This window comes from Protopterus annectens, chromosome 3.part1 (genome assembly GCF_019279795.1).
Source record: "Protopterus annectens isolate FY-2018-M chromosome 3.part1, PAN1.0, whole genome shotgun sequence".
Lineage (NCBI taxonomy): Eukaryota > Metazoa > Chordata > Ceratodontiformes > Protopteridae > Protopterus > Protopterus annectens.
Window position 1 is genome coordinate 1764079981 of NC_056732.1, and position 14027 is coordinate 1764094007.

The window sequence follows — 14027 nt, forward strand, 5'->3', positions numbered from 1 at the left end:
CAAAACAGTTTGTAAAAAGCAACGGAGATCTTGCTTTCTCCATTGCTTTTGTCCACAGCTCTGATGTACTGCGTGGGCATATGCATGCGCAGTATATCAGAAGTGCCGCAGAATACCAGACAGCTGCAGAAGGGCAGCAAGGAGGCATTGTACAATGCCATTATTTAAGAAAAGTAATTCTTTTTTTTCTTAGATAATGTCATTGTATAATAGCAATAACCCACTTCTGGGTGTGGGTAATGCTGGATTTACCCATGGTTGACTTTGTTTGGCCACTCGGGCTTCGCCCTCGTGACCAAACCACGCCAACCATGGGTAAATCCAGCATTACCCACACCCAGGCGTGGGTTATTGCTATAATAACACCCAGTCAATATCGCATGGCACCCAAAGATACAAGTCTTCCTTTATTGTAAACCACACATAGAATCGAGTGCTTTCATCCTCTAAAACCAGGACTTCTTCAGAATTAAGCAATTCACCAAGTAAAATACAGTTTATAGTAAAATGCCTTATTAATTAACCCTTTGTACAAAATTAAAGGTACAATACCAAAATAAACTATACATGCCATTTCTATTACTAACACCGTAAAAAACTGAACACATGCATGAGTAAGCCTTACATAAAAACACATCTACTTTTATATAGTACATTTATAAGAAATATTTGTAAAAAATGCAAAATAAAAACAATTAAAATGACATAAGGCTTTCTTAATCAAAAAAAAGCTGTAATGAAGGTTTGTCATTTAAACCGGGGGAATTCTGTGCATTTAATTTAATCTGCCATATAGTTTCTCTAAGTTCTAAAGAAGTTTTCAAGTCACCCACTTTCAGGTTGACCAGCACTTGTTACAGAATGAAAAACTAAAAACTTTTAAAATTAGGGCACCTCAAAGAATGCCCATATAGGACATTACTATTATTGTGCCTACTGATATTACAGAAGTGCTCATATATCATTTTCCTTAAACACTTTTCCATTTTGCCTATGTAAAACACTGAACAAGAAGAATATAGTGCTAAGTAAACCACATTCTTTGTTTAGCAATTTCCCCTGGGATTAGTTATTTGAATACACTTACTGAACACACCCTGACAGGTTTCAAATCCAGTTTTTATAGGAAGCCAACTTTCAGTAATACTTATCTGGACTTTTGAAGCTGTTGCCCTTTTTCAGAAACAAAGAGTATTTTAAAGGGTCAATGTATAAGGGCAGTCAGGATGACTTCCCATTTTTAGGACGTCCATAAAGAATTAAGACATATTGGTAAAATGTTTTGGATCAGAGTTACCATATAAATCTTGTCCAAGAAACTTGTGATTATATCTTGGACTAATGGGGTTCTGAGTACAAACCCCTTTTGGGGTCTACTACCACAGGCCTTATAGAAGAACAAGGTGAGGTAAATTATGAGAGGTCATTGGTGGTACAATATGGCCCATTTTCTAAAGGAATTAAAGAATTTATTAGTAGAAATTGGAATATTCTTAGGGGTAACCCACAGTTGCAGCATATAGTAGGGGTACAACCAACATTTGTGTTTAAAAGGGTCCCAATTTAAAATCTAAGTTCAAAATAATAACTGACAAGGTGAAGTTTAACAGTATGAACAACGGAGCATCTAAATGTAGAATATGTTCCTAATGTCAATATATTTTGAAAACCACTACGATAGTTTTAAATAATGCTGCTAGATCACTAATAAGGTTTGCTAGGGGAAATTGCCAGACAAAGAATGAGGTTTACTTAGCACTATGTTCTTGTTCAGTATTTTATGTAGGCAAAATGGAAAGGTGTTTAAGGAAAAGGATATATGATTACTTTGTAATATCAGTAGGCACAATGATAGTAATACCCTATTTAGGCATTCTTTGAGATGCCCTAATTTTAAAAGTTTCAGTTTGCCATTCTGGAACAAGTGCTGGTCATCCTGAGAGGGGGTGACTTGCAAACTTCTTTAGAACTTAGAGAAGGTATATGGTAGATTAAGTTAAATGCACAGAACTCTCCCAGTTTAAATGACAAGCTTTCATTACAGCCTCTTTTGATTAAAAAAGGCTTAATGGTGTTTTAGTTGTTTATATTTTGCATTTTTACAATTATTTCTTATAAATGTCCTTTATAAAAGTAGATGTGTTTTTATGTAAGGCTTACTCATGCTGGTGTTCATTTTTTTACAGTGTTAGTAATAGAAATGGTAGGTATGGTTTATTTTGGTATTGTCTCTTTAATTTAGTACAAATGGTTAATTAATAAAGCGTTTTACTATAAACTGTGTTTTACTTGGTGAATTGCTTAATTCTGAATAAGTCCTGGTTTTAGAGGATGAAAGCATTCAGTTCTATGTGTGGTTTACAATAAAGGAAGACTTGTTTTTATCTGGTTGGTCTTTCACCATCTTTGGGTGCATGCGGTATTGACTGGGTGTTATTGCTCATATACTCTGCTAATCATATTCATGAAGTCCTTCCTCTTGGTACATAGGTTCATAGGTAATTACTAGGCTAATGGCTCAAGATCCTTTACAAACCTATCCAATAATATCCAGGAAATGACAACAATATATCTTCATTTCCCACATATGAGATGGGGTAGTATCAGTGTAGTGAGTCTTTAGGTGTTGGAACCCTGAGTCATTTTACAGACTGCCTTTGTCCATAAGGGGCATGGGCAGTACTCCAAGAGTAAATTTACGCTTCCCTATCCATTTATCCAAATTCTTTTTTTTTAATAGAGTAAGGGATGGGATTTGCTTTATGAAGTTAGGAAGTTTATTCCATAGATGAGGTAGCCTTTGGGATATGAATCTGTCTCTCCAGCAAGTTCTGTTACAGTCAAAGATAAGGTTCAGGTCCATGGAATGCATAACCCTCACATAATGTTTCTTGTGAATATATACCATTTTCATCATGGCTAGATCAGGAAACACCTTGTAGGTTAGGCATACGTTATCTCTCATTAAACAATATCAAATTCAGTAAAGGGACAGGGCCTTTTAATCAGTCTGCATAAGACATGTGTCTTACACTTTGTATTTTATTAGTAAGAAACCTCTGGCCCAATCCAATTGGTGTAAGTGCCTGGTTAGGTACATGCAGAAGGGAACATTGTACTCGATTATGTGCCTGATGAGGCTGGGTACAATGGCAGTATGACTTCCTTTGATCTTGATGCCATGCCTTTACTGATAATTTGAGCCACACAGAATGATCTCCTCTCTATTGTAGCTACCTGGTGGTCAAAGGTTAGGTTACTGTCTATCTATGTTCCTAGGTCCCACACCACTGAGTCTACTTTAGGGGTGTACTTTCAATATTACAATTTGCAGGGATATCTGATTTACCAAAGGGTATGATTGACATTTTTTAACATTTAATCTCACACTATGGTTTTGGCAGCAGTCATTGTCATTTTTAGACCTGTTTTCAGGACGTTAATATAATTTGGAGATTTAGTGATTTCTCCCGCTTACAGTCATCTGTAAACTTGGTGTACCAGAGCCCCTAACATTGGCCTTCACTTCAGAGAAGTATATACCAAACAGGAGTGGTCCCAACACTGAGCCCTGTGGAACACTGCTAGTAACAGGTTTCTTATCAGACGTGGATATACCTATCTAGAAACATGTATCGTACCAGTTAGCCAGTTTGCTATCTGTCTAATGATGTAGGGGTTTATGTCTAACTCAGTAAGTTTATCTATGATCCCCAAATGGGAGATTGTATTGAAAGCTTTGGCCAGATCTAGATAAGTAGTGTGTACTGCTTTACCCTCATTCATGGCCCTGGTGACTTTCTTGAAGAAGTCTACCACATTGAGCATGCAAGGCCTCCCTTTGACAAAGCCAAATTGCATCTGGTACAGGGTCTGGATTTCCTTTGTCATTATTGATAAGGTTCAATGTAATTCTCTTGAAGGCCTTGCAGATAAGCCTAATCAAGCTTATGGGTCTGTAGTTCCCTGGGTCAGTTGATGGGCCCCTTTATGCAGAAAGACAACTGTTGCAGTCCTCCATTCCTCTGAGACAAAGTCCATCTGGAGGCTGTGGTTAACAAGGTTTCTAGTGGCCCTGATAGATTCTGTTTTAAGCTATTTAAGAAACATCCTGGAATGTTGTCAGGAGCCATGGATGCTGTGTTTTTGGCTTTAGTGACTGCAGCTAAGGACCTGATGTTCCTCGTGTTTCACTGCTGCAGTCATTATACTTGGGTTATCCTGCCGTCAGACGGTCCCGCAGTTGGCCAGAGTTCCAAAGTCTTGATCCGGCGTCGCTTGCTGTCGTGTCTTCCCTGACATCAATGCGCCAGGGGTATATAAGATGCAGCTGATGCCATTTTCTTCAGTCTTTCTTGCCGCACGGTGCCCAAAGCAGAAGCAGTTTGCAAGTGCCGGTCGGCCGACTCCTGAGATTTTCATTACGAGTTTCAGAACCGAAGTCTTCTATAAAGCTAAGTACCCCATTGGGGAAACTTTTTCTTGCCTCAGACTGATGTCAGTAAAAGTTAATAATTATATTTCTTGTGGGAAGCAAATACCTCATAAGGATTTTCATTCTTATTGTATCCCATCCCTAGGCCCAGACCACGACGTCACTAGTTGTCGGTTTTGTGCTAGGTTTAACAAACGCACTACTAAACATCGGTTTGATTTTGCCCGACATTATTTTGGCAGAAAATTCAATTATACCATGCCGTCGGAACTACCGACGACCAGGATGCACAACAAATGACGACGAATCCTCTTCTAGGCCAGTCGCCGGTTCTCTGGTTTTCAGTGAGGCGCATTCGCAGCCCCTGACGACCGGTTCTTTAGAACCACAGGCCACCACCGACTCCCTCGTGGAGATGGCCAGGCCACAGGATACTGAAGATTTAGGGCTTACAGAAATTAACCCTTCAGAGGGATCCAGAGCTGCTGAGCAGCCCTCGGCTTCAGAGGGGGTATTCAGACCTACTTAACTTACCATTAAACCTTCTGCCAAGTCTAAAACCCTTTTTAAAAAAACAAAGAAACAATTACAGCATTCTCCAGGACAGGCCTCCATACCTAAGAAACAGATGCTCAAGATGGCCGAAGACTTAATTATCTATCCCGGCAGAGGGCTCCCTCCCAAACATCTCAGATGCTCAGGTGATGGCTGCCCTCTCCAAAGCAAAAAACACTGCTTCCATGGGGCCAGATGGCATCCCAGGTTGCGTCCTACATGAACTACAAGAGGAACTAATCCCTCAAATAAAACAGCTATACAATCTAAGCCTCACTACAAGATATGTGCCCACAGAATGGTGTACGGCAACAGTGGTCCCACTCCACAAAGGTGGAGCCTCTACGGACCCTGGAAACTATCGCCCCATAAGCCTGACTAGCTTAGTCTGCAAGGCTATGGAGAGGATCATCATGGAGCTCATAAACAAAGACATTGGGGACATATAGACACTAGATCCTACCTAGTTCGGCTTTGTCAAGGGCAGATCCTGCCTTTTGAACCTGGTTGACTTCTTTGAAACAGTCACCAAAGCCATAGATGAAGGGAAGGTAGTCCACACAGCCTATCTGGACCTTGCAAAGGCATTTGACACAATACCCCACTCGGGCATCATAGATAAGCTATCCAGCTTAAATATAAACCCCTATGTCACACGATGGATCACAAATTGGCTCAAAGACAGAACCCACAGAGTGAGAGTTGCTGGAGCCATGTCAGACTCGAAACCGGTCACAAGTGGTGTCCCACAGGGTTCTGTCCTGGGACCACTCTTGTTTGGTATATACTTTTCCGAGGTACAGGCAAACGTGGGAGGACTATGGCTCACCAAGTTCGCAGACGACTGCAAACTGGGCGCCATAATCAATTCTCCAGCTGACACAAACATCCTTCAAAAAGGTCTCACAGAGACAGATAACTGGTGCCAGTGCCATGGTTTAAAGCTAAATGCCAAAAATGTATAGTCATACCCTTTGGCAAAAACAATGTGCCCACAAATTACCACATAGGCGGAAACCCATTAAGTACAGAGAAAGTTATTAGGGACCTGGGGACCCAAGTTGATAGCAATCTCACCTTTGAAAACCACATTGCCAAAGTGGTTAGAAAGACCTTCTACATAGCCCACCTCATCACGAAGGGTTTCACATCTAGAACAAAAGAGGTAATTGTGCCCCTTTATTTATCCCTCATCAGGCCCATCATAGAATACAATGCCCCTTTTGGGATGTACCTTACCCGACACCTGCAGCAATTAGAAAGACCCCAAAAGTATCTCACCAAGAGGATCATGGGTCTCAAACAGATGCCATATACTGCTCAGTTAAAAAAACTCCAGCTCTACTCAGTTGCATACCGCCTACTTCGAGGCGATCTATGCCTGACATACAAAGCTATGTCAAATCCAGAATTAATGGACATGCTCCACCTCAGTAAATCTAAATCCTTTAGAGCCACATGCTCGAGGGACTTGAACCTCAGCACAGAAATAAATAGAACTTGCTGGAGAGACAGGTTCATAACCCAGAGGCTCCCTTCGCTCTGGAATAGAATTCCAGTTCATGTGAGGCAGAGCACCTCACTGAATCTCTTCAAGAAGAATCTCGATAAGTGGATGGGGGATCGTAGGTTTGTCCCAGGGATTACTCCCGTGTCACTATTAGACAGAGGCATAGTAAACTAAACCTTAAAAGGGCACAGTATACTCAAATCAAGGGGTGGTGTAAGCCATACAGAATCGGGCTAGGCTTATAATTGCCCCAGGGCAGATAGCCTAGCATGAACCTATGAACCTATGAACCTATGATCAGGGGTTCCCATCCCCCTCCTGATAAAAGGCCTAGACAGGATGCAGACTATGACTCATCTGACCAGGTTTCCATTTTTTCGGATTCCTCCTCAGACCAGGGATACTCTTACCCACCATATGAGGATTCAGATGCTGAAGAATCAATTCCTTCAGCCTCACCTCCAGAGGACTATTCTTTCAGGGAAACTTTACATACCATGAGGGAGCATTTCCATTGGGAGGGCCAGGATTACTCAGAATCCAAGAAAAGGCTCCGAGATTTCCTTTTATGGCCTCAGCACAGGCTCCTAGCTATTTCGCCAGTGTTAGACATTGTGGATGATGTGCTCTCTGAATCCAGTTTAAACCCTGATTCCTTGCCTCCTGCACCAGTCAAACCAGATAGATACTATAGATTCCCTGACTCTCACAAATTTCTTTATAAAAGCCCTGTCGCTGACCCTGAAACTTTTTCCCAGGGTCTTAAAGGGGTAAAGGCCTCTACAGCTAAAAATCCAGTGCCTTCTGACAGGGATTCTACAGCATTAGACAGATAGGGGAAGAAAGTATATACCTCTGCAACCTTAGCAATGAGGGCCTTAAATTGCCAGTTTCATAAGCTTAAGTATCAGCAATATTTGATGTCTCAATTAAAACAAACAGAACAGCCTGACTTTATGGAAATGCAGGACTTATTGCATGCAGCGGAACAAGTGGGAAAACATACTTTGCAATGTGGTTTTGATTCATTAGAGGCCTCCTGTAGAGCAGCAGTTACAGGGTCTGTGATTCGAGGACATGCTTGGTTAAAAGAGCAAAGTTTACCTGATTATGTTAAAGCAAAGTTATTGGATGCACCTTTGCAGCAGGATGTTTTATTTGGAGTTAAGGCAGAAGAAGTTTTAAAGAAAATGGAGGATAAGGCAAAATAGCACTTTTTGCTCAAAATTGGCATATGATCATCCAAGACAAAGGGGTTCTGAATATTGTTTCTCAAGGCTATAGGTTCCATTTTCACACTTTACCAAGGCTAAAAGGAATGCCATACCTGCCACCAAATCAATGGGCAGAGGCTCAAAAACAAATTACAGCCCTCATGGAAATGAGAGCTATTCAAAAGGTACCAACACAGGAGCAAGGACAAGGATTTTACTCAAGACTCTTCCTGGCCCCCAGAAAGTACAAGGCCTGGAGGCCCATTCTGAATCTTTTTTCTCTAAATACTTATGTGTGTGTTCCAAAATTCAAAATGTTGACACTACAGCAGCTTCTTCCCATGCTGGGCAAGAAGGCTTGGTTCATAATTTTGGACCTCAAGGAGGCATACCTGCATGTCCCTATCATCAAAATTGCAGAAGATACCTCAGATTCTTAGCAGGTTCCATGCATTACCAATTCTCTGCACAGCCCTTTGGCTTATCTACTGTGCCCAGGTTCTTCACAAAATGCCTGGCACCAGTAATTGCATTTTGCAGACAAAAAAGAATCCAAAAATACCCATACTTGGACGACTGCCTTATTCAAACAGAAAGCAAGGACACTCATCTAAAGTATCTGGCGTTTGCAAAAAACTTGCTGATTTGCCTAGGGTACACAGTAAACGAAAAGAAATCAAAACTAGTGCCCTCACAAAAGATAATATTCCTGAGTGCCAGCTTAAATACAACATCCCAGATGGCTTATCTCACGCCAGACAAGCAAGTACAACTGACTCAATACTTTCAATTGATGGCAACAAAAACCCAACTCCCTGCAAGATAAATTCTGCAGGCATTGGGATTCATGGCATCTTGCATAGTACTAATTCCATATGCCAGACTGCATATGAGGAAATTACAATAGTACCTAAAGAATGTTTGGTCTCAACACTGTCACAGTCTGGAAACAGTAATACCATTTATTCCCTGCCTACTACAAGAATTTTGATGGTGGGCACCTAAACAAGGGACAACCTTTCACTCAGCCCCCAGTCAGACACCGACAACAGATGCATTGGATTATGCCTGGGGAGCTCACATGGCAAGAAAATGTATTCAGGGCAAGTGGACCACAGTAAAAAAGGCATCTTCACATCTATCAAAAAGAGATGCTAGCTGTACAAAATGCCCTAACAACTTTCAAGAACCTTTTACATCCAGGACAACTGCTACTAAAGACTGACAACACCACAGTTATGTGGTGCATAAACAAGCAAGGGGGCACTCATTCATACCCCCTCTGCAGGCAAGCCATGACCTTGTGGAATACAGCTCTGACCTTACAAGTTCATCTGCAAGCACAATTCCTGCCAGGAAAGAAAAATACTCTGACAGATGACTTAAGCAGAAACATTATGGATCCACATGAGTGGAACTTAAATCCACAAATATTCAGCAAGATAGCACAAAAATGGTGGAGCCCAGACATAGATCTGCTTGCCTCCCCACTGAAATGCCAGCTACAGAAATTCTGCACAAAGACCTACCACACTCAAGCCTGGAGAGTGGATGCCCTCTCATTCAGCTGGAAAAACCTACAAGTATATGCCTTCCCACCTCTGCCTCTCCTTTCAAAAGTACTCCTAAAAGCCAGACAAGAAAAGCCAAAAATGATCCTGATTGGCCCAGACTGGCCACTCCAGCACTGGTAACCAATCTTAAAGAGCTTAGCTCAGGACCCACCATGGATTTTACCTCAAGTTCCACACCTTCTGTCTCAGCAAAACAATCGGATATTTCACAGCCAGCTCAAAACATTAAACCTGGCTGTATGGCTGATTACTTAATAAAGCAGACTACGCCTCTCACTAAAGCTGTGATGGATGTTATTCTGGAGGCCAGGAGACCAAGCACCAGAAAATCATACTCAGAAAAATGGAAGAGATTCTGTACTTGGAACCAGGCTCAAGGCCTTGACCCTCTTGTCCCCAACATTCCTCAGATACTACAATATTTAACTGAGATGCTGGACAAGGCCTTTCTTTTTCATCCATTAAAATCAATGCCTCTGCCATCTCTGCTCATTACAACACAGATCCTCCAATTTTCTCACATCCTTTGCTTAAACAGTACCTCAGAGGGGCTAAAAACATAAGACCACCCCATAGAGCTCCAAATCCAACTTGGGACCTCAACTTTGTCTTGGAGAAATTAACTTTACCTCATTTTGAACCAGCAAATTCAGCAGATTTAAAATATGTCTCATGAAAAACTGCTCTGTTCTTGACAAAAACTTCAGCACAAAGAGTTTCAGAGTTACAGGCACTATTGGCAGTGGAACCTTTCATCATTTTTCACCAAGACAGGGTGTCTTTAAGAACAAACCCTACTTTTATGCCAAAGGTGGTATCAAGTGTGGCCCTAAACCAAACTATGCATTTGCCAGCATTTTATCCAAATCCCCAGAATAAAGGGGAGAGACTTCTGCATACCTTGGACATACATAGACAGCTACGCTACTATTTGGACAAAACAAAAGCCTTCAGAAAAACTGAGCAATTGCTTGCAGCATATCCTGCAGGCTCACAGGGAAAAACGATTTCAAAACAGACCATTTCCAAATGGATAGGACACTGTATATGTTTCTGCTACATCCAACATGGAAAAACTGTACCTAGCAACATCAGGCCTCATTCCACCATAGCTGCAGCCACTTCAACTGCATACCTCAGAGGAGTACCTACCAAGGATATTTTGGAAGCAGCAACTTGGAGTTCAGTGCATACCTTTACCAAACACTACCACCTGCCTCTTTACTCTAAATCAAGAGCTGGCTTTGCCACTGCAGTGCTGCAGGGCCTTATATCCACACCAAATGCCTTTCAGCACCATCCACCCAACCTCAACTTTGGGATTCTACCCAAGTGTAATGAATGCAGCAGTGAAACACGATGAACATAGTATAGTTTTGTACCTACCATAAATGTAGATGTCCGGGTGTCTTCACTGCTGCAGTCCAGGTAACCCACCCTCCATCCCCACTATCCTTCCTGGGACTTATCTGTACCTCACTACCTATACAACCTAATTGGTGTATTTGCTTGTATTTGACATAATTGGTTATCATGCTTTATGTATTTGTTATTAGCAATGTATATTGCCTACCTATTTGGGGGCACCTGACACCTGGGCAAGAAAAACTGAAGAAAATGGCGTCGGCTGCATCTTATATACCCCTGGTGCACTGACGTCAGGGAAGAGGCGACAGCAACCGACGCCGGACCAAGACTTTGGAACTCTGGCTGACTGCGGGACCGCCTGACGGCGGGATAACCCAAGTGTAATGACTGCAGCAGTGAAGACATTCGAACATCTACATTTATGGTAGGTACAAAACTGTACTTTCCCTCATAATGACTGGTAGGGAGAAGGTTACATGTATTTTTTATTTGTGGTAGGAGGTAATTCGTGGAAGAAGTTTGAACTAAATTTGTCAGCCAGAAGATTTGCTATAGTTTCAGGTTGGGTTTAAGTGTATTCATTCATGATTAACTCAGCAAATTGCTGAGAGTTTCCTCTTTAAAAAAGTCTTATGTTAATTTTTCACCTGGGAGGCTATTTTTGCCTCATAATTTGCTTTGGCAAATTTGACCAGCTCTCTAATTTGTTTGTTTAGACTGATGAGTGTCTTTTTACACTGTTTTGTCTGTTCCATCTTGGCATTGGAAAGGATTTTTTCCTTTTGTTGAATAGCCCATTTATACTAGGTGTCCACCAGGGTGGTTTCTTTATACCAGTAATCATAGGTTTGTCTCAGACAGGTACTACCTTCTCTATGCAGCTATGAATGGGTAATATAATGTTATGTACAGCTGAGAGTAGGCCTCTTTGTTATTCAGGTTCAGTGGGCTTTGGAAGTTTATAGTTCATAGTTCATAGTTTAGTACTAAGCTAACTGCCCTTGCGAGCCATTTTAAGCCTAGCCAATTATCCTTTGTGAGACTCAAACCCTGCACCTTGTGTTTGTAAGGCAAACACCTTAGCCATTAAGCCACCCTCCCAACCCCCTAGTTTAAGAAGCTGTCATGCAGTTTGAGGTAAATGGCCTTCACAAAGTTCTTAACAGGTTTGGAGTTTGATGGGTTCAAGGTTAGTGTTAATCCTAAATGGATCATTTTTTGGTCAGATCTTACCAGAGAAGAGTTAATGTTTGGGAGGGAGCAGCATCATACCTCACAAACTCTTAAAGCAAGAAATTTGGACAAAGCAGCCAATAAAAGTGGGACAAAGGCCTAAAAATAGGGACAATTTTTAAATATTGCTCTTACAAACTTAGACAATTGATAGAATAATGGGTTTTGCATTAGCATGAATTTTCTGAATGGTATGATGCCTGAAATGTAAATGTCTGTCATTATTTTCTAACTTCAGTCTTTAATAATTTGCCACTAATTTGCCAGTAAAACACAATTTTATGAAAAACAGACCAAAAATATGAGGTAAAAATCTGGACATTCTGCAAAAATCTGTACAGTTGAGTGGTATGAGCTGCTGCAGCAGCTCCCCATGTGCGTGAGTACTAGGTCTAGGATATTTTTACCTCTAATTAGGAAGGTAACTAGTTGTTCCAGAGTGTTTGTGTTAATGAAGTCCAAAAACCTCAGAGCAAGTGAATTATGGGTTATATAATTGCCCCAATTTATGGAGGGGTAGTTGAAGCCACCCATAAGTATGGTGTTAGGCTGAATGTTAAGAGATTTCAGTAAGTCTAGGTAGGAGATGTGGTTTTCCCGACTCAGGCTAGGGTATCTTTAGCTAGCAAGGATAGGATGGAGGGTTGTACCTATGGTTAGTTGGGAATGGAGCAGCTCAAGCAAGTCATGTTATTGGACCAGTCTAGTAGTATAAATACTGAGACACCTCCTCCCTTTGTTTTATCCTGAGCTGATGGGAATCAAAATATGTGAAATGCATTGTAGCTTTTTATAGCTGGGGTGCTTTCCATGGTTCTGAACCATATTTCCATGACTCAACATATGTCTGAATTCTTTAGGGTGAGGAGTGCTTCTTGGGAGTGAAGTTTTCTAGTTAAACTCCTAGCACTGAGCAGCAGTACCTTTAGGTAGTTGTAGGTGATTTTTATGTTGGAGGATTAAACAACTTGACACAGCCTAAAATAGGTAATATGGGGACAGATAATGTTTTTGCCAGTATCCAGAATCCAAGTGGTGACAAGTGTACATCATCTCTGGCAAAGCATCATGGTTTATTGATCATGTCTACCCAGGCTGACAAATATTTGATTCCCTTGTTGTGACACCAGAAACTAAGCCAGTTGTTGAAGCCAATCATTTTTGTTGGTACTGTGGCATCATCATTGGTGAAGGTAGGATTCTACTTAGGCTATATGTATACCCACCTGGGTCATACATTCAGAGAACTCCATCATGTCTCTCTTCATATATTCCAATGAGTTATGTCTTAGGTTGTTTACGCTCAGATGGAGTATGACCATGTCATATTAGCAATAGTGGTTTAAAGACCTAAGTGCATACATGATCTGACAGATCCTGGCTCCAGACAGACAGCTCACTGTGACTTTCTCCTTGTCTAGCCTAGTATGGAATCCCCAGTAATCAGAATGTTTGGTTGAATGATGTGTTGCCTCATGGGTTTGGAAGCAGGACTACTATGGTTTACAGAGTTATGTGTTATGTGAAGTACTGTCTTTTTTGACTGTGCACAGGACCACTGAGAGATGCTTTTAGGAGTTCTTGGAGATTTGGGAAGATTACATGTCAGTACTTCTGCATATGTGGGTCTAGGTGTTTGTTGCTTAGTGTTGGTAGTGGGTTGTTTGGGTGTAACACTGACAACCTGGTTTGCATTTTTCATGAGTATATGTGAGAGCTTTGCCTTCAACAGCATTGTGTATCTACAGCTCTCACACACTGTGTTTCTCTCTTCTAAAAGTAAATGGCTGTCAGTGAACATGAGGCAGTTAGTGCCTCAGGATGCTCATATCCACCAGACCAGAAACAGAAATGACAGGGAAGCACCAATCCATTATACTAGATCTTTAGTAGATGGGAAGGAGTACGGCAGAGTCACTAAAAGGTCTAAATGAAAGTGTTTAGTAGTATACGATAAGATGACCTGCAGTGGTGCTGCCCTCTATGCAAAATGACAGCTCTTTAAGCAGCTATGAGCAGTGGGAGTCTAGGGAGAGCAGTTCCTATAGATAATTTTAAACTGGAGAGGTTTGCTAATATAGAAGGGGGGGTATCTCTTTTTGAACTGGTTTTGAGCTCATGTACAGTAACAAATGCTT